The sequence below is a fragment of the Nycticebus coucang genome, chromosome 14 (genome assembly GCF_027406575.1).
Source record: "Nycticebus coucang isolate mNycCou1 chromosome 14, mNycCou1.pri, whole genome shotgun sequence".
NCBI lineage: Eukaryota > Metazoa > Chordata > Mammalia > Primates > Lorisidae > Nycticebus > Nycticebus coucang.
In genome coordinates, this window is record NC_069793.1 from 74,539,752 (window position 1) to 74,561,101 (window position 21,350).

Below are 21,350 nucleotides of genomic sequence, written 5' to 3' on the forward strand. Positions count from 1 at the left end.
TGTGATCTCACCGATCCCCCTCCCTTTACCCACCACCCCCTCCTTTCCCACTTCCCCCTATTGTTAAGTTGTAGCTGGGTTATAGCTTTCATGTGAGAGTCCCAAATTAGTTTCATAGTAGGGCTGTGTACATTGGGTACTTTTTCTTCCATTCTTGAGATACTTTACTAAGAAGAATATGTTCCAGCTCCATCCATGTAAACATGAAAGAGGTAAAGTCTCCATCTTTCTTTAAGGCTGCATAGTATTCCATGGTATACATATACCACAATTTATTAATCCATTCGTGGATCGATGGGCACTTGGGCTTTTTCCATGACTTAGCTATTATGAATTGGGCTGCAATAAACATTCTGGTACAAATATCTTTGTTATGTTGTGATTTTTGGTCTTCAGGGTATATGCCCAGCAGAGGAATTACAGGATTGAATGGCAGATCTATTTTTAGACCTCTGAGTGTTCTCCATATATCTTTCCAAAAGGAATGTATTAATTTGCATTCCCACCAGCAGTGCAGAAGTGTTCCCTTTTCTCCGCATCCACGCCAACATCTCTGGTCTTGAGATTTTGTGATATAGGCTAGTCTCACTGGAGTTAGATGATATCTCAAAGTAGTTTTGATTTGCATTTCTCTGATGATTAAAGATGATGAGCATTTTTTTATATGTCTGAAGGCCGTGCGCCTGTCTTCTTCAGAGAAGTTTCTCTTCAAATCCCTTGCCCAGCCTGCGATGGGATCCCTTGTTCTTTTCTTGCTGATGCGTTTGAGTTCTCTGTGGATTCTGGTTATTAAACCTTTTTCAGAGATATACCCTGCAAATATCTTCTCCCATTCTGAGGGCTGTCTGCTTGCTTTGCTTACTGTGTTCTTAGCTGTGCAGAAGCTTTTTTAGTTTGATCAAGTCCAAGTAGTGTATTTTTGAAGCTGCTTCAATTGCCCGGGGGGGTTCTCCTCATGAAATACTCACCCAGACCAATTTCTTCAAGGGTTTTCCCTGCATTCTCCTCTAGTATTTTTATAGTTTCATGTCTTAAGTTTAAATCTTTAATCCAATGAGAGCCTATCTTAGTTAATGGTGAAAGGTGTGGGTCCAATGTCAGTCTTCTGCAGGTTGCCAGCCAGTTCACCCAGCACCATTTGTTAAATAGGGAATCTTTTCCCCACTGAATGTTTTTAATTGGCTTGTCAAAAATCAAATAGTGGTAAGTAGCTGGATTCATCTCTTGGTTCTCTATTCTGTTCCAGATATCTACTTCTCTGTTTTTGTACCAATACCATGCTGTTTTGATCACTATTGATTTGTAGTAAAGTTTGAGGTCTGGTAGTGTGATTCCTCCTGTTTTGTTTTTATTTCTGAGTAATGTCTTGGCTATTCGAGGTTTTTTTCTGATTCCATATAAAACGAAGTAATGTTTTTTTAAGATCTTTAAAATATGACAGTGGAGCTTTAATAGGGAGTGCGTTGAAATTATTTATTGCTTTGGGTAGTATGGACATTTTGATAATGTTGATTCTTCCTAGCCATGAGCATGGTATGTTTTTCCATTTGTTAACATTTTCAGCTATTTCTTTTCTTAGAGTTTCATAGTTCTCTTTATAGAGATCTTTCACGTCTTTTGTTAGGTAAATTCCCAAATATTTCATCTTCTTTGGCACTACTGTGAATGGGATAGAGTCCTTATCTGCTTTTTCAATTTGACTGTTGTTGGTGTATATAAAGGCTACCGATTTATGAATGTTGATTTTGTAACCTGAGATGCTGCTGTATTCCTTGATCACTTCTAGGAGTTTTGTAGTAGAGTCCCTAGTGTTTTCCAGACACACAATCATATCATCTGCGAAGAGCGAAAGTTTGATCTCTTCTGACCCTATATGGATACCCTTGATCGCCTTTTCTTCCCTAATTGCGGTGGCTTAAACTTCCATTACAATGTTGAAAAGCAATGGAGACAATGGGCAGCCTTGTCTGGTTCCTGATCTGAGTGGAAATGATTCCAATTTAACTCCATTCCACATGATATTGGCTGTGGGTTTGCTGTAGATGGCCTCTATCAGTTTAAGAAAAGTCCCTTCTAGACCAATTTTATTGAGTGTTCTGATCATGAAGGGATGCTGGATATTATTGAAAGCTTTTTCTGCATCAATTGAGAGAATCATATGGTCTTTGTTTTTTAATTTGTTTATGTGCTGAATTATATTTATAGATTTACGTATATTGAACCAGCCTTGAGACCCTGGGATAAAACCAACTTGGTCATGATGTATAATTTGTTTGATGTGTTGCTGGATTCTGTTTGTTAGGATCTTGTTGAATATTTTTGCATCTATATTCATTAGTGATATTGGTCTATAATTTTCTTTTCTTGTTGGGTCTTTTCCTGGTTTGGGGATCAGGGTGATGTTTGCTTCATAGAACTTGCTGGGGAGTCTTCCTTCTTTTTCTACATTTTGGAACAGTTTGAGTAATATAGGTACTAATTCCTCTTTAAAGGTTTGGTAGAATTCTGATGTGAAACCATCTGGTCCCGGGCTTTTCTTTTTAGGGAGGTTTTGTATAGTTGATGCTATTTCTGAACTTGATATGGGTCTGTTCAACATTTCCACTTGATTCTGGTTAAGTCTTGGAAGGTGGTGTGCTTCCAAGTATTGGTCTATTTCCTTCACATTTTCATATTTCTGAGAATAAAGTTTCTTGTAATATTCATTAAGGATTTTTTGGATTTCTGATGAGTCTGTTGTTATTTCGTCTTTGTTGTTTCTGATTGATGATATTAGAGATTTTACTCTTTTCTTTTCTGATTAGGTTGGCCAGAGGTTTATCTATTTTATTGACCTTTTCAAAAAACCAGCTTTTTGATTTATTGACCTGTTGTATTATTCTTTTGTTTTCAATTTCATTTAATTCTGCTCCAATTTTGGTTATTTCTTTTCTTCTACTGGGTTTGGGGTTGGAATGTTCTTCCTTTTCCAGTTGCGTGAGATGTCCCATTAAGTTGTTAACTTCCTCTCTTTCCATTCTCTTGAGGAAGGCTTGCAGTGCTATAAATTTCCCTCTTAGAACTGCCTTTGCGGTGTCCCAGAGGTTCTGATAGTTTGTGTCTTCATTGTCATTTTGTTCCAAAAAATTGGCGATTTCTTTCTTAATCTCATCTCTGACCCAGCTATCATTCAGCATAAGGTTATTTAACTTCCATGTTTTTGTATGGGTTTGCAGATTCCTGTTGTTACTCAATTCAAGTTTTATTCCAAGATGGTCTGAGAAGATGCATGGAATAATTTTTATTCCTTTAAATTTACTGAGGTTAGACTTGTGACCTAGAATGTGGTCAATTTTCGAATAAGTTCCGTGGGCTGGTGAGAAGTATGTGTATTCAGTTTTGTTGGGATGAAATGTTCTGTAGATGTCTGCTAAATCTAAATATTGGATGGTTAGGTTTAAATCTAAGATTTCTTTGCTCAGCTTTTTTCTGGAGGATCGATCCAACACTGCCAAGGGAGGGTTGAAATCTCCGACGATTATGGAGCTGGAGGAAATCAAGTTACTCATGTCTGTTAGAGTTTCTCTTATAAATTGAGGTGCATTCTGGTTGGGTGCATAGATATTAATAATTGAGATCTCATCATATTGAGTATTACCCTTAACAAATATGAAGTGACCATTCTTGTCCTTCCTTACTTTTGATGGTTTAAAGGCTACTGTATCTGCAAATAAAATTGCAACACCTGCTTTTTTCTGATTACCATTTGCCTGAAATATGGATGACCATCCTTTCACCCTGAGTCTGTATTTGTCTTTTAAGGTGAGATGTGACTCTTGTATGCAACAAATATCTGGCTTGAGTTTTTGTATCCAGTCAGCTAACCTATGTCTCTTTAGAGGACAGTTTAAGCCATTCACATTGATGGAGAGTATTGATAAGTCTGGTGGAATTTTGTTTATCAAGTTTTTCAAAGGTCCAGTGGACATTTTTAATCCTTTCGCCAGTGTGGAAGTTGCAGTTTGATCCGAAGTTTCTGAGTCAGTTTACTTTTGTGGTATAGGATTGGGTTGGTCATTGTGGAGGATAGGTCTGAGAATATCCTGAAGAGCTGGTTTACTTATGGCAAGTTTTTTCAACATATGAATGTCATTGAAGTATTTAATTTCTCCATCATAGATGAAACTCAGTTTAGCTGGATACAAGATCCTGGGTTGGAAGTTTTTTTGCTTTAGGAGATTAAAAGTTGATGACCAGCCTCTTCTGGCTTGAAAAGTTTCAGCAGAGAGATCTGCAGTTATTCTAATATTCTTACCTTTGTACGTTATAGTTTTCTTTCACCGGGCTGCTTTGAGAATCTTCTCTTTCATGTTAACTTTAGTGAAGCTAATTATGATATGTCTGGGGGATGACTTATTGGGGTTGAATCGTGCTGGGGTTCTGAAGCTGTCTGCTATCTGAATTTCAGATTCTCTATGCATGTCTGGAAAATTTTCTTTCATAATTTCATGCAGAAGGGCCTCTGTGCCCTCGGAGGCGACTTCATCGTTCTCAGAAATCCCTATAATTCTTATGTTGCTTTTTTTCGAATTATCTGAGAGTCCTCTGAGTGAGTGATCCGTTTTTGCTCTCCATTTCTCTTCCTCTTTGAGAGATTGGGAGCGTTCGAAGACTTTATCTTCAATGTCAGAAATCCTTTCTTCTGCTTGCTCCATTCTGTTACTGAGGGATTCTACTGTATTTTTCACATCTTTGAGGGCTGTAAGTTCTTGCTTCAGTGTGTCTAAGTCTTTGGTGGTTTTGTCTTTAAATTCGTTAAATTCTTGAGACAATTTTTGAATTTCTCCTCGAATTCCTAATTCCATTTTATTAATCTTGTCTGCAATCCAAATTCTGAATTCGATTTCTGACATATCAGCCAGTTGTTTATGAATGGGATCTTCAATCACATCTGCCGTATCTTTTCTTGGGGGGGTTGATCTATTCTGGTTATTCATGTTACCAGAGTTTTTCCGCTGATTCCGCCCCATGGTTATTTTACTCCCTTTGGTTTTTCCCCTGGGGTTTTATCGAGGGCCCGTACAGTGTTGTGGCCTGAAAAGTGGGGCCCTGTCTTGTGTGGTGGAGCAAAGTGGTTCTGTCTTGTTTTCAACTGGTTTCTGTTCGATCCTATTGCAACTTCTACTCTGGCTTGAAGTCTCAGCTGTGTGGAAAAATCAGCAATTAAGTCACCCCGCCTGCCCACCTCTGGCCCCTTGGAAAAGGAGAATCAAACCTTCCTACAACCGCACACCCAGGGCACCACCTGAAAAGTCCTCAGTCTATTAGCCCAGTTCAAAAGGTCCAAATCAACTGTCTCAATCGGCACCTGTCTTGGGCGGGAGAGTTCAAGAGGTCTCTGGGAACTGGATCACAGGGGCCTGGTGACTCCTTTGACACGGCTCACCCCAGTGCAGCGTGGAGTCAGGAGGAGCCACCCAGCAAACAGAGCAGTCTAGGAAGGTTGACGTCTCCTTCCCCACTTTGCCCCTCCGTCGGACCCAGTCACTGGTATCTCTGCAGATGGCTAACCCAGTTGCCTGCAGTGAACAGACACTCCAGGGGTTTGCACCTGCCTGAATCGCAAGGAAGTCTGCCAGGCCCCCGCAGACTGCCGCTATCTAGCAGGAGGAGATGGGGCCTGACATCTTTGAGTGTTTGATGCAGGTGATGGGAAGGAGGTGTTCACTCAGGCTTAGCCCCGTCCCTGATGCATGCTGCTAACAGAACAGAACAGAACAGACAACTTTGTGAGGTTCTGTCTCTGTTCCTGTCGTCGCCTACAGGAGACGGGCTGTTTTGAGTTCAAACGTCTTTGCTGCTGGAGAATTGCGTCTGAACACCTCTCTGGGTCGGCCCCGCCCTGGAGGCTTCCGGGTTTGTGAGCCGTGTCACCGGTGGCCTCCTCTGGTTGCCCAGGGAGACAGGGGGTGTGGCCTCAGAATATCCAGAAGTGAGCGTTCTGCCGTTAAAGAAAAAACGGCTGTTGATCTACCTCCAGGGAACTGCTGCTCTGGTGTGGGCACTCAGGCGACCCTTTTCTCCTCTGTCTCGCGCCCCAGAGTCAGCACTGAGCGGCCGCAGTTTGTGCTGGGTCCACACCCCTCAAGAGATCCCCCAAGAATCAGAACTCTTGGGGGATAGGCCCCCAGACCCCGATTGGGAGTGGAGGGGGGAAGCTAGAGTTTCATTCAGTTTTACTCAACAATACGGCCAGGGGAGGGCTCCTGCACTGCACCGCAGGGAAGTGCCGCCAAGGCTTGATTTCCCCTCAGCAGAGTGCCCTCTCCTCGCTCACGTGTCCCAGAGTCAGCGCTGACCTGACGCAGCTCAGGCACTGTGCACTCCCCTCGAGAAATCACCCAAGGAGTCGAACTCCTGGGGGATAGGCCCTCAGACCCCGAGTGAGAGTAGGGGCTCTCAGCTCTCAGCGGGGAAGCTAGAGACTTATTCAGTCTTGTGCCTCGTAATGTTGCCCGGGGAGGGTTGCTGCACTGCACCGCAGGGAAGTGCCGCCGAGGCGTGACTCCCCCTCAGCCCGGTGCCCTCTCCCCACTTGCGTGCCTCAGAGTCAATGCTGACCAGTCGCAACTCGGGGACTGTCCACTCCCCTTGAGAAATCACCCAAGGATCCGAACTCCTGGGGGACAAGCCTCCAGACCTCAGTGGGCAGGAGGGGAGCGCCAGGAGGGTTGCCGGCGAAGGATTCCCAAAGTTTTATTCAGTTTTATGCCTGGCAGGAGAATGCCACGACACCCCAGTAGGGGAGGTAGGTCCAGTTTTTAGAAGGTCTCTCCCGTGAAGTGTAGTGGGAGGGCCTTTAATTTCTGCCCGCTTGTTTAATTGTGGGGCTCTTGAGCCCATCTCATGGGGGAGGGGGACTCCCGTCCGCTTGGTGGTGGATTTTGTACCTTTTGTTTGCGTCCTTGTGATCACAGCTTGCCTCAGCGGTGTTGATGTGCATTCTTCAACCTTCTCTCTTGGTGAGGCTCAAGTCCACCAGGATACTTACTAAATTCCTGTCCCTTAACTCTCCTTCTGGACGGGAGCCTCTGTTGAAAGCTGGCTTCAGTCCGCCATCTTGTCTCCCTCCCCTATATATATTTTTTAATTTAGCAAATATCATTTGCCATGAGGTATGAAGAGAAAATAGGCACATTTTCTGTCCTCCAGAGGTCTGATCTTATGACAAGCCGACAACATAACTTCTGTGACGATGAGGTGCAACTAGACAACAAAGTTCTTGCTCCCCAACAAAGTTTAGCGCATATCGTGCATGTAGGTGGAAGGGCACATGAGTCTCATGAAGGCTGCCTGGATGGAGAGTCACCATGGAGGAAGGTCTTGAGATTAAGGAGACAAAGTAGAGGTGTGGGGAGAAGCAAGAAATACTTAGAAATGAAGTCAGAGAATTAGCAGCTTCCATCAACCTTCACCCTCCTTTCGTACTTGGAGTATGGAATCATGAAATCAAGACGGAAACCTGAAGCAAGCAAAGCAAGCAAGATGCCAAGACCATTTTTCATGAAGCTCCCCATTCTTTTGAAATCTCATCAGATTGTATTCTCCATAAAAGATCCTTGGTAGAAGTGATTTTCCTAGGTGGAGGTTGTGGACAGAGTGGCTTTAAGTTTGGAGTCTTTTCCATTCATTCTCAGTGATGTGGGCCATCACAAATGTCTCTTTCATGTTTACATGGATGGAGCTGGAACATATTCTTCTTAGCAAAGTATCTCAAGAATGGAAGAAAAAGTATCCAATCTATTATATGAAATTGTATTTGCTTCTTGTCTCTTTCCAATGAGAAAAGATGCCTTATCTCTTATTTATTGTTGTATCCTTAGTATCTAGTATAGTGCCACTCACATAAAATGCATACAATGAATATTTATAAGGTACTACAAGAGAATGCCATATGGGATTACATAAAACATGAAAGTAGTCTCTATCTCCATATTCTTAACCCACTTGCTGAACTTATATGCTCATGCTCTTTCTATAAACTGTATGCTATTAGACTCAGCAGAAGTTGCAAACAGCCAGATTGCAGGCTGAATGTTACCCACAGAAGTGTTTGTTTAGGTATTCTCCATGTTTGGGAGAAAATGGAGCCAATATTCAAGGAGTTAGAGAATAAAATCTTAATTTCCAATTGCTCTTAAAAGTCAGGACATCTAGAAATATGAACCACAAACAGGCTTTTCTGTCAGTCAGATGAAAGCATATATGAACAAACATTTGTGTTATTTACAAACTTGACGTTATCAGGCAAGTTTTTCAATATCTCCAATCCTTAATGTACTTCTCTGCAAAATGGATTAATGTCTAGAATTATTATGACCCTCAAGTTCACTAACTAGATAATTTAGAAAGCATATCCTATGTTACCTGCAGGTGGTAAGTATTCAGTCAACAAATTGCCTATGTATTATTTTTGACATCAGTTGTGGGCTTCTATGGTCAAGTTTAAATACATGAGTTACTCTGGCAAATTGATGTAAATGGCAATAATTTTAATGAATTTAATATGTTAGTCTATTGGATAGTTCATTCTTTCAATTGTTAAAGACTGTTGCCTCTCTATATATTAACCACCAAGTCCCATTCAGTAAAACTCAGGGTAGCTGTCACATCCTTTTTCTCCTGTTGGTTTACTAGTTGAGACAGAAAAAGCTTCAGCTTCTCTGTCTTCCTCTCCATCCACACTCCTTGTCTCTTCCTCAAAGGTAAAGAAAATTGTAAATTGGGGCGGTGCCTGTGGCTCAGTGAGTAGAGCGCCTGCCCCATATGCCGAGGGTGGCGGGTTCAAACCCAGCCCTGGCCAAACTGCAACAACAACAACAACAAAAAAAAATAGCCAGGCGTTGGGGCGGGCGTCGGTAGTCCCAGCTGCTTGGGAGGCTGAGGCAAGAGAATCTCGTAAGCCCAAGAGTTAGAGGTTGCTGTGAGCCGTGTGACGCCATGGCACTCTACCCGAGGGCAGTATAGTGAGACTCTGTCTCTACAAAAAAAAAAAAAAAAAGAAAATTGCAAATTGGATTTTCAGTGCCCAGCAGTCCATGGAATTAATGGGAAACCTCACTACTGAGTGTCTTCAGGGACCCATGCAAAGTCCCTCCTCTCCTCCTTCCTATCTCCATAGGGTCAACAGCCCTCAGCAAACCTTCACTTTACTTCACCTTGTCAGTACCTTTCCCAGCCTTATCCTCTTTACTATATAAGTGGATGGCTGTGCAAGTTAAATAAGAGCTTGTACCTCAGGGCAAGTCGGACATTTTTCTACCTTACTTTTCTTCTCACTTTTACCACTAAATAGCCTTATCTTGGGCCATAAGCCTGGTGTCAGAACACATCCTAAGTTAGTTTGGCCCTAAAGATGAAGGTAGAACATACTAAAGCTATAACCCAGTTACAATCTAAGAATAGGGGGAAAGGGCAAAGGGAGAGGAAGGAAGGGGTAGGGGGGCGGAGGGAGGGGGATTGGTGGGATTACAACTGCGGTGCATCTTACAAGGGTATATGTGAAACTTAGTAAATGTGGAATGAAAATGTCTTAGCACAATAACTAAGAAAATGCCAAGAAGGCTATGTTAACCAGAGTGATGAAAATGTGCCAAATGGTCAGTGAAACTAGTGTATGGTGCCCCATGATCGCATTAATGCACACAGCTATGATTTAATAAAAATATATATATATATTTATCTTCATTATCACTTGGAGCAATTACTAGGATCCTTTGAACAGGTCTTTTGTCACATTATAATGACCTTCATGTGTGGGAGAGTGAAGTAGACAGAGCCTGCAAATACAGCAGAACCTCCATAGTTGACCACACGCCTACATTGACCATCTCCTTATATTGACCTAATTTGCATAGAATGGACATGCACCACATGTATGTATTAGTACAGTAGGCCCAGTTCCTTATGTGGACCACCTCCATATGTTGACCAGTTTGTTACAGTCCCTTGGGTGGTCAATTTATAGCAGTTCTACTGTATAATTATATAAATAATATAAATGCAGCTATCAGAGGCATTTAGAAAATCTATAACATTGAGAAACTAGGTTACTACATTTAGCAGACCTGGACAGAATAGTAGTTAAAGCAACAGGAAGAAACAAGGAAACATTTCCTTATGCAGGTGTCCTCAAACTGCGGCCCGCGGGCCACATGAGGCGGTGTGATTATATTTGTTCCCGTTTTGTATTTTTACTTCAAAATAAGATATGTGCAGTGTGCATATGAATTTGTTCATAGTTTTTTTTTTTTTTCTTTTCAAACTATAGTCCGGCCCTCCAACGGTCTGAGGGACAGTGAATTGGCCCCCTGTTTAAAAAGTTTGAGGACGCCTGCTACAGACTTTGCACAAGGGCACATGTTGTTCTTGTTAGGGTAAACTAGATGCCCAGGGATAGACTTCACACTTCACCCATAATCCTTGGTGACAAGATTTTCCAACACTGATTCATAGAAAAGCACTATTATCCTAGCTGTCATTGCACTCTGTATCCTGTTTCCAATCTATTCATGCAGGCTGGGTCTTCACTTATTTAAAGCAACAAATCACCAGTGTGTGAGACTTATGGCTCTCGAGCTGTTTGTGTAGGATAAGAGGAAAGAAATTCCACAGATTGCTCATTTTGTTTGTTTTGCTTTGATTTCTATATTTTATCTCACCCAATCCTCCCTTTCATCTTGTTTCTAAACTGGATCTAAGAGAAGTATCTAGGGCAGTGGTTCTCAACCTTCCTAATGTCACAACCCTTTAATACAGTTCCTCACGTTGTGGTGACCCCAACCATAAAATTATTTCCATTGCTAAGTATGGTTGGGGGTCAGCACAACATGAGGAACTGTATTTAAAGGTTGCGGCATTAGGAAGGTTGAGAACCACTCATCTAGGGTAAGTAGGGTCCAAGTTTAACAGAAATAGTAGAATTTTTGTACTACCATTGAGGTAGTACCAAAACCTAGGTAATTAACAACCATACACTAATGGGATTTAAGGGTTTGGGGAAGAACATATAGTAATAATGTATTTATTATTTCAGCTCTGAATGCATAGACTTGGGGAAAGTTGCAGAAATACTACAGGGCTAACAAGGCACTAAAAGCCTGTGTCATCACAATGACTGTTCTGAATATCATACAACATTGTAGCCTTAGAAAACTGTCACATGTTTGATAATATCTTGATAAAATCAAACTAAAATTCTCATTTTCCCTTACATTTTCTATTTAGATTTTGTAGATGACAGTATATGAGAGAAACATCACCTTTGCTTGGGGACATTTATTGCTGCAGTAATTATATATCACACTAAATTTTGTTGGCATGGGACTGGGGCTGCTCCATGCTTGTGTGATTGTTGAATGACTGAACTCTAGAAAAATGAACACATGAGAGAACAGAGGGTTCAGTCATTCAACGTTCAAGGTATTAAGGAGACAGACCTGTTCTAGGTGAAATAACCAGCAGTCAGCTGCTGAAAGCTTGGCTCCGTCTACTCAGAAATAAGATTGCTTCTGAAAGGAATCAGTGCTTGTAGAGGAATAATCAAAGAGTTCAGAGCTCCTACAACCAGAGTACTGGGGGAATGTTTATTTGATATGTAGACTTTTTTCTTTTGGGGATTTTTTTAAAGGAGGCAAGGGATAGTTAATACTAGATCATTTCTCAATATAATATTTGGACTGTTGAGGTGAGCTTTCATAGAGAATATGGCAAGACATAATTTAAGAAATGATTTAAAATCAGAGGATTTACATGTTTGGCTTACTTTATAGTGTGGCTATGAAGGTAATTATTGTCCTGACTCATTTAAGAAGCTTCTGAGATCTTTGGTTAAACCTTCCATCTCACTTCCTTCTTTCTGGAAGGAAGGAAGGAAGGAAGGAAGGCAAGCAGGCAATGATAAGAGGCGGAGAGAAGAAGTGCAACAATGATAAGAGCTTAAATGTGACCACATGGAGGTAGATGTGGGGTTTTCTTAAGAGTCTAGTAGCATCCACATCTAAGGAAAATATTAATATCGCTGAATGATTGATCACAGGTGTGGCTGTTCAATGGAGCTTGGTTCACAGACTGAAACATGGGAGAAGTAGGGGTTGGCCTCAATCTGTGTGCTTCCTCCTTGCTCCTTCAGTTCCCAAGAGAAGGAAGAGCTGTTAACCTGAAACATGAGTTACATTACTGGAAGCCACATATGCCTTAAAAGGTCATGCACTCACCTGTGGCTCTGTCTTTGGCTCTTTCTATTTCCTATACTTGTGTACCCAAGTTGAAAAGCCAACCCAAGGCCTCATTATCCTCTGCATATATCTCTAAGGATGCTGGTCATTGCATCACAGTCCTGAACCACACAGAAGCTCAAAGATGTTAAGACTCAGACATCTTTTCTTTAGGAGGAAATGAGGGACCCACTCAGATCTCAGAGGGACCCATCTTAGATCTAAGGGACCTAGGAAATGGAGGAAATGAGGGACCCATCTTAGATCTAAGTCACATGCTCCAGTCCAGCTTCATTGCTGTTTTATATGAAGGTGTTCAAAGGAGCCTACTAAGTTTTCATGTGGGACCTTGCTTTCCATTTAGCTGTTCTTCCACATATGCCTTGATCCTTTTAGAAAATGTTTTCATGGAAGCTAATTGGCAATGTCAGTCCAAGTTAAATGCCATCAATTCTTTGGTTCAATTCACCAAAGAATCTGTAAAGTCCTTATACATTTATTTTCTGAGTCTAGACTCCTTTTCCTATTCTTCAGCATGTTATTTTTCGATACCCTCAGAAAAGCTTCTGCTGATAGGCATGATAAACACACATACCCTAGATCTGAACATATAGGTAAAAGCAACTTATGACTGAACAGAAGATTGTCTAAAGTTCCTTAAAACAGCACAGCCACAATTATAATTATTATGATAATAATGTAACTGCAGGACATATCCAAGTTGTTTTGTATTAAGCTGGATAGAGTTGGAATACGTTCTTCTTCTAACTTTAAGTTACTTGCTGCTGAGTGAAGTTGATACTACAGGGAAGGTAAGGAATGGGGTTTAATACTAGCTTTGTGACCTTGGTAAAGTTAGTTAAATCACTTTAAGCCTCACTTACTTTATCTAGAAAAGATGAGGAAAAAATCCTAAGTCATTGGTTTGTTCATTATGAGGATTAAATTATTGTCTACAATGTTATGTGTGTCAATTTTTAAAGATACATTTTCCCTTCTTTTGCACATCATGTGCTTCTAGCTCTCTGTCCTCCGTTTCCAGGAGTAGGCCTGTTGTACTTTGAAAAGCATGACTCCAGTGATGAGAGCCATTTCTGGAAGATGTCTGGAAGATACATTTCTCTGGAGGGCTTGCTCCTCGTGCACGGACACAGCGATTTATTCTACATGTATATCAAAGAATAAAGCAGAAAGGCATTTTCCCAAGTTGCCTTACCCTAAGGAAATGGATTCATGGTTTGCTTTTGATTGAACTAATTCTTTTTTCCACTGGACTATTCATTTTTGTTACTCTTTTAAAAAATATTTCAGATTTGTTCATGCCTCCTAGCTATTTCTGCTGTCCAGGACACAATGATGGATTCTAACACAGTAGCAACAGCTGGGGACTTTCACGTTTTCCTCTGGGAGATCTCATTGGTTGGTGAAACTGAAAATGAAGACATTCGGGGTGTATCCCTAAAGTGGTTCTCTGCCATCTTTAAGTCTAGTTTGTTTGCCTCACACTACTTCAGCAGCAATCACTTAACATGATGATTAAAAACAGGTCAGGGAAATATTTAGATATAAGTATTTCCAGGAGTAGCTTTTATTGTTATCAATGAAAGCGGCTCATCATTTGGCATAGCATCCTATGCCTTCTGAGAGCCGTATATAGCAATGCCTGATTGCCCGAGGTATGTTTTGTCCCCATGATTCACTGTCAATTAAAAAAATAAATAAGTAACACAAGTTACAGAGATTAGAGAGAAGGATAATTGTCCTTCCTAGTTAAATAAATGAGGGGCTAACTGGGACAAAGCAAAGGAGAACTAGAGAGGTATATATCTTTCCTTTCCCATGGTGTCATTTTTGTTGTTATTTTATCTACACTACATTGTGTAAAAAGGAAGTTTGGTCACAACACGGTAATAACAACTATCTGAAGTGTTCACATTGTTACAAGCCACAGTCTCTTTCAGTATTTGTATGTTCCTCTTATTGCTCCTGTGGGAAGGTTTGGATGCAAATCCTTTAGTGCAGGGGGTCCTCAAACTGTGGCCCGTGGACCACATGAGGTGATGTGATTGTATTTGTTTCCATTTTGTTTTTTTACTTCAAAATAAGATATGTGCAGTGTGCATAGGAATTTGTTCATAGTTTTTTTTTTTTTTTTTTTTAACTATAGTCCAGACCTCCAACGGTCTGAGGGACAGTGAATTGGCCCCCTGTTTAAAAAGTTTGAGGACGCCTGCTTTAGTGGGAGGTAGAAGAGTACGTTAGTTTCATCCTACAGGAGAAACCAAGAAATGCCACATCAATCAAATATGTAAATGAAGAAGTGAAAACTACAGGGATATTTCCTCTCCAGCTCAGAATACATTTTCCAATCTAAAATCACATCAACAGCAACAATGGCGATACTCTATAAAAGTGTTTACTGTGTGCCATTCACCATACTAGGAAATAACCTGTAAAATCTTATTTAATATCTTATAATAGTTCTTTGGGATAGGTACCATCAATATTGTTATATTATTATATATTCACTATTCAGTTAATATGCTTAAGATCACCGAAGACTCACTGGTTATTCTTCTTAAGTAAGTTTAAAACAAGTCTGATGTCTGTTATTCATTTAATTCCCCTTGCTGTGGCAGATTTGGATAAACAGACATGTAATGGTTTATAAAGAAAATAATCACAGACATTTCCACTTGGTGACTAGCTGTTTTTACTACTCTGACTTCATCACAAGGGTCATGAGATCTGGAATGGAAAAGTGTTCCACATATAATTTTATAAAACATTGTAAGCTATCAGCTTTCATACTACACCACACATACACACACACACACACACACACATTGCTAAACCTAGGACCTACTTATAGTCGTCTCTATATGTTTTTATTTTTCTGCCTTATTACAAGTTCAAATGAGATCATGCTAAAACAATTATAAAAGAGAAAGCAGGAAAAACAAGAAAGATACATTTCTTTGAGGACTTAACACAGTCCAGAAGAATGACAGGTATATGGTATATGTGTCATCTTACATTCACTGTCATTTTGAAGAGGGTAGGATTATCCCACCTACTCTAGAACAAAGATTTAGAGAACTCACATAATTGTTGTTAGTGTATGGTCAAAATGGGATGAGACTAAGCCAAGTGCTCAGTTTATGCTTTTTCTATGCAGTATGTTGAACATGTAAATTTTTACCACCAATGATCTTACATAATTATGGTTAACTAAATCCCAACTTTGCTGATAAATGTTATGGTTGGATGATTGGTGGATTATCTATTGAGAAAGACAATATAGAAGAAGAAACAACAGTCAAGTATATGGTAGAATGATATATTTGTATTGGGGATGAAACTTTTGAGTTTTAGCCCATTATGGGTTGTGAAAGAGGAGATTTTCAATAGAAGTTGAAAATATGAGTTTAAAATTCAGGAGGTAAATTTGCACCAGAGATAAAGATTTGGGAATGGATTATAAAGGTGGGGAACGCAAGTTTTGGGAGTTGATGAGGTCCCTGAAGTTGAAAATATAGGCTGAGAAGAGTGCAGAAGGTTAGCTTTTATGGAATGAGAAGAGAACAAAAATTAATAGGAAGATTTTAAGAAGGGCCATCTAGAGAGGAGAGGAAACAAGACATGTGTACATTGTGCACATTAGAAGAGAAGAAAGAATTTTAAAAAAAGAGTGAGTTAAGAACAAAAATACACTCACTGGATATGTCAACTAGGAATTCTGATTTATCAATCATTTGCTTATTATGAAGTTTTAGAGTTATATCAGCATAGCTAACAAATATTTGAGTTGAGAAAATGTTTGATTTAAGATGCCAATAAAGGAAACACTACTTTAGAGTTCTGATCAATGCTCAGTAAGAATGAAGTGTCATTGATATCATAAAAGAAAGCTCACTGTTTACCTCCTTATTCTGGGATTTTGCTAGAGGTATTTATCATCCCTTGATGCATTACATGTGTATTTGTTGTTTTCCTCCTCATAGTAGAATATGAACTCATAAAGGGAGGTACTTTATTTAATTACTACTACATCATCAATGTCTAGAACAGGAGTTGGACAAATTTAGTACACCTCTTTTAATTGTAAGTAAAGTTTTTGTGACATAGTTACGCCTGTTCATAGGGCTCTGACTTTTTTGGCAGAGTTGAATCAATATGACAGATACTATATGGTCCACAAGCCTACAATATTTACTATCTGGCCTTTCACAGAAAAATGTTCACCAACCTCTGGTTAAAAAAGTCCTTAATCATTAGAGAAATGCAAATCAAAACCATCTTGAAATACCACCTAACGCCAGTGAGAATGGCCCATGTCATAAAGTCTCAAAGTGGCAGATGCTGGCATGGGTATGGAGAGAAGGGGACACTTTTTTACTGCTGGTGAGACTGCAAACTAATAGAACCTTTTTGGAAGGAAGCATGGAGAATCTTCAAAAAACTCAAATGAAACCTCCCTTTGATCCTGTAATCCCATTACTGAGCATCTACCTAGAATAAAATCCTTTCATCATAAGGACATTTGCACTAGACTGTTTATCACAGATCAATTTACAACTGCCAAGATGTGGAAACAGCCTAAATGCCCACCAACCCAGAAATGGATTGACAAGCTGTGGCATATGTATCCCAGGAATACTATTCAGCCATTAAAAAGATGAAGACTTATACCTTTTGTATTAAGCTGGATAGAGTTGGAACACATTCTTCTTGGCAAAGTATCATAAGAATAGACCACCAAGAATCCAATGTACCCAATTCTAATATGAAGCCAGTAGATGAACTAATACATACCCACATAGGAGAAAAACTGAAATCAATTCAAGGTGAGGAGTAGGGGGATGAGGGAGCAAGTAGAGGGGAGGTGGGAAGGGCCTGGGGGGTTACATAGTATGGCACACCTCTTGAGGTAGGACACAATCAGAAGAGAGACTTTATCTAACAAATGCCAACAGTGTAACTTAATTCTTTGTACCCTCAATGAACCTGAAACAAAAAAAAGGGAAAAAAATAGTAAAAATAAATAAATAAATAAAAGTGTTGTTACTTTTTTATTTGTATAAAATAAAATTGTATATAAAAATTGTATATTTTATTTGTATAAAAATACTTGTACATAATTGGGACTTGATAAGTATAATGGATAAATGATAGAATAAAATAGAAGCATTGTTCTGAATTATTTAATATTTATTTGACAAAATTACTTCACTTTTATGAGTTTTAATTTCTTACTTGTAAGAATGAAATAATAATGACATACATTATTTTAAGGTACAGAAGTGAGCATTAAGTGATATATAAATAATCAGTAAATAATAAAATTGAAAAACAAAAATACTCAGTCCCATTCCTATCATCCCTTGAAATGCTCTGTCCGGAAAGGTAATCTCAGGGCTTGCTGCTTGGCTCCTTATGTGTTCAGGACTGGCTGTAATCATTCTGCTTGGAGTCACCCTGGTCACCAATATGAAGACAATAGCAAACTATTGATTCACCCAGCTAAGATGCTCTTCTGTCCCTAGTTGTGAAACTTAGCCTACTCTGTTATAACAAAGGGGATAAGGTCTAAGAAAAGTTACAGGCAGGCTCCCACCTTCCAAGTCTCCTTTATGTCTTACTTAACATTATTTTGATTGTGGTAAAAGGAGCAATAGATAATAAAGAGACATTTGGGATTGATCAAAATACTAGAATAACTTTCCAGGGCTCAGACCTTCACCTCATTAATTATTTCAGAGAGCCCTTCAGTATTCACAGCGTTCCCTGCCATGTAGTGCGTTGTTCAATACAGCTGTCAAGACCATTCAGCTTCTTAATTTATGTTTTGTATTTTCTCCTGATTTTCTTTTAATGGCTGTTGGATATCCAATGAGGAAGATTATTTTTAAAAAGTACTTATCTTTTTAAAATTACTAGGACTGAAAGCTATTTTAAGCCTTTGTTCTTAAACATAGGCACATTCAACAAAGAGATATTTTCAATTTTATTTTGAAAGGAACTTGAACATTAAAATTTAAGCCTTTAAAATTGGCAGGTATTAAGTGGAAGAAAAGAGAAAAGGCGATTATTTCAATTTTCAAAAGGATTTCAATAGTGTAGGAAAAATAGAAAAGACAGTGTAAGAACAGGAAAGTTAGAAAAATAACGACACTATCTAATGCACATGTTTAGTTCCTTATATTTTAGACCCCCAAATGTCCATATTTTATAATGCAACTGCATTTGCATCACAGTTTCCAGAGTTCCTAACTTCCTTGGATATTAGGCCCTTCTCTACTTGATCAAGCTAATGTGTAGTAAACTACTGGGAAGACCAAAATGCCATCTTAAACAAAGCTCCTTATTATGTGCTTTTTAGGAATAAGTATTTGATCACGGTATCTGACACACCTCTTGGGGATGGGACACAGTTATAAGAGGGACTTTATTTAACAAATGCAATCAATGTAACCCAATTCTTTGTACCCTCAATTAATCCCAAACAATAAAATATACATACAAAAAAGAAATACATATTTGATAGGAATGTTTTTTTAAATTTTGACTTTGTCCAGTTAATTATAAATATAGTTTAATCAAAATTAAATGAGAAGCAAATAAAATAATGGCTTGCCACTTAGATGATCACTTAAGATGATCTATTTTATCATTTTGGGTTTCCAAATAAACTGCTTTCGCCATCAAGAGGTTAAAATCTTTGAAATTTGTAATTTAAAAAGCAGATATAATTTTTATCATTCTCTTGCACTGTTTCTAACAGTAAAGCAAGACTTGCTTCAGGGTGCTATTGCAGACGTTTTTCTCTGAATGAAATATTCTAGGTGTGTATAGACTTTCTTCACAGCAAATGGAAAAAAAAATTGTATAAAGACTTGTTTTTTATAAGTAGCTTTGAAGTATTAGAGTCATCTCAATTTGTCACACAATTTTCATCAAATAATCACAATTTACAAACCTAGCACACGTTAAATTCTTGTGAATTTGTAGTATTATTTTCACGTTTGTGATCATCATTATCTAGTTTTTAATTTGTTTACATATAGTGCAGATGTTACCACCAAACAGTCCCTTCAACCAGACTTCCTGGGTCCAAATTCTTATTCTATTTGCTTTTGGAAAAATATCTAACCTCTTAAAACTATAGTTTTTAATCTTTAATGTGAGTGTAATTATACCACTTACCTCCTAGAGTTGTGAAAATGACATAAATTAGTTCATGTAACATAGGAAGGACAGTTTAATACTTATTTACTACTACTTTATACTATTATAGAAAAAAATCACTGAACATTAGCTAGTGAGAAACTGGTAATAATTTCAACTTTTAAGATTCTACATTACATAAATCAATAAATTTACCCGCATCTCAGTTTTTTATTTTTTAATGTTGAAAATATATATCAAAGAAGTTATGCATAAGAGTTAAACTGCAATTAATGGGAATTAGCATAGTCTTAGGCACTTATTGACCCATTATAATAGTAAAATAATAAATTTAAACATATAATAAATTCAATGTTTAAAATATACCATAAAATTAATGGGGAATCATCAAATAACCACACACAAAAACCAAGTGACAAAGTAGAGAAAAGCTGAGCTATACATATAGTGGATAGGTTTATAATTCTTCATATAAACATATATAAAGAACTCTAAGAAATTAATTAAAAACTCCCCACAAAGATTCCTATAGAAAACATGGACAAAGCAAAGAATGTAACTGTCAGAAAAGAAAAATCAAATGGAGAATGTGTGTATAAAAATGTCCACTTAGTTATATAATGAGAAAAAATAAGTGCGTGCGTGTGTGTGTGTTTGTGTGTGTGTGTGTGTGTGTGTGTGGTTGGCTACTTACTACATAGTGCTTTCCACGTATGGCTGCTGTCACGTACAGTGCTGATTTTAGCCTCTGATTAGTATAATCTGATGAGGTTTCTTATTATTGTAACTGTACAAAGAGTAGGCTGGCAATAAGATTTTTTAAAATGGCCACAGCTTTAGGCCTCGTAATTCATGCAAAGGACATAACCAGAGATACTGAATAATTAACTGTTATGCATAAAGTTGTTCATACATATCTTAATTTTTATAGGAAATAAAACCCTTCAGTTTGTCAGGAAAGGGGAATTGATTTAAAAAATAAAGAATTTTTAGTGAGAGAAAACACTTATATTAAAATGTTATGTTAAAACAGCAATTTGAGTTCAGTTTTGTATGTATGTGTGAACAATTTTATTAATGAGCTGGGCTTCTTGAGGCTCAATCAGAAAGAGCTTTGTTTTTTCTCAATACTGCCTTCAATCTGCTGTCTCTGTTTTTTCTTCCACACCACTGAACAATATGTTTGGCACGTCACATAGCTCTTCAGCAAATTCTTTCAAAAATTGAGAAGTCTAGTTCACAATGGCAGGGTTGGGGGGAAAAAACATTATAATGACTTCTATCTCTAGAAAATCCATTTAAAAACCCTCTTCTTCTTTACATTATGATAAAACTTCAGCTGTTTTGTATGTAGCTTGGAAATGTGAAATGAATGGGTTAGCTAGACATTCTGGAATCATTTTGGTCACCTCTCAGTAAGTTCAGAGGTGATATACCAAGCACATCTCAGAATATATGATGTTTTATCACCTATTATACTGAGCTGTGGTGATAAATCCAGCTCCTCCACTTAGAATGTGTGGGCACTTATCACCCAAATTGACGCATACATAAGTGCCCACATAACTTGGGGCATTTTTTTTTTAAAGTCTGAGATGATGCCTTCTAAAGGTCTTTTAATTTTGGAATTGCACAACATTTCTATTCTCTTTTTGATATGGTATCCTACAAGTTTTCTACCTTCAACCAGTCTTATAACTATGAGAACAAAACAAAACAAAAAGAAAATAAGCAATTCTACTGTGATTATTATTGTGTATTATTCACATTATTAGTGTGAATTATTAGGTCGTGTGTATTATTCACATAACCTAATGTACACTATAATCTACTTGAGGGCAATGATTCTTTCCACTTTTTACACAAATCATAGGTGCTGAACAGAATCACCATTTAGAGAAAGGTCCA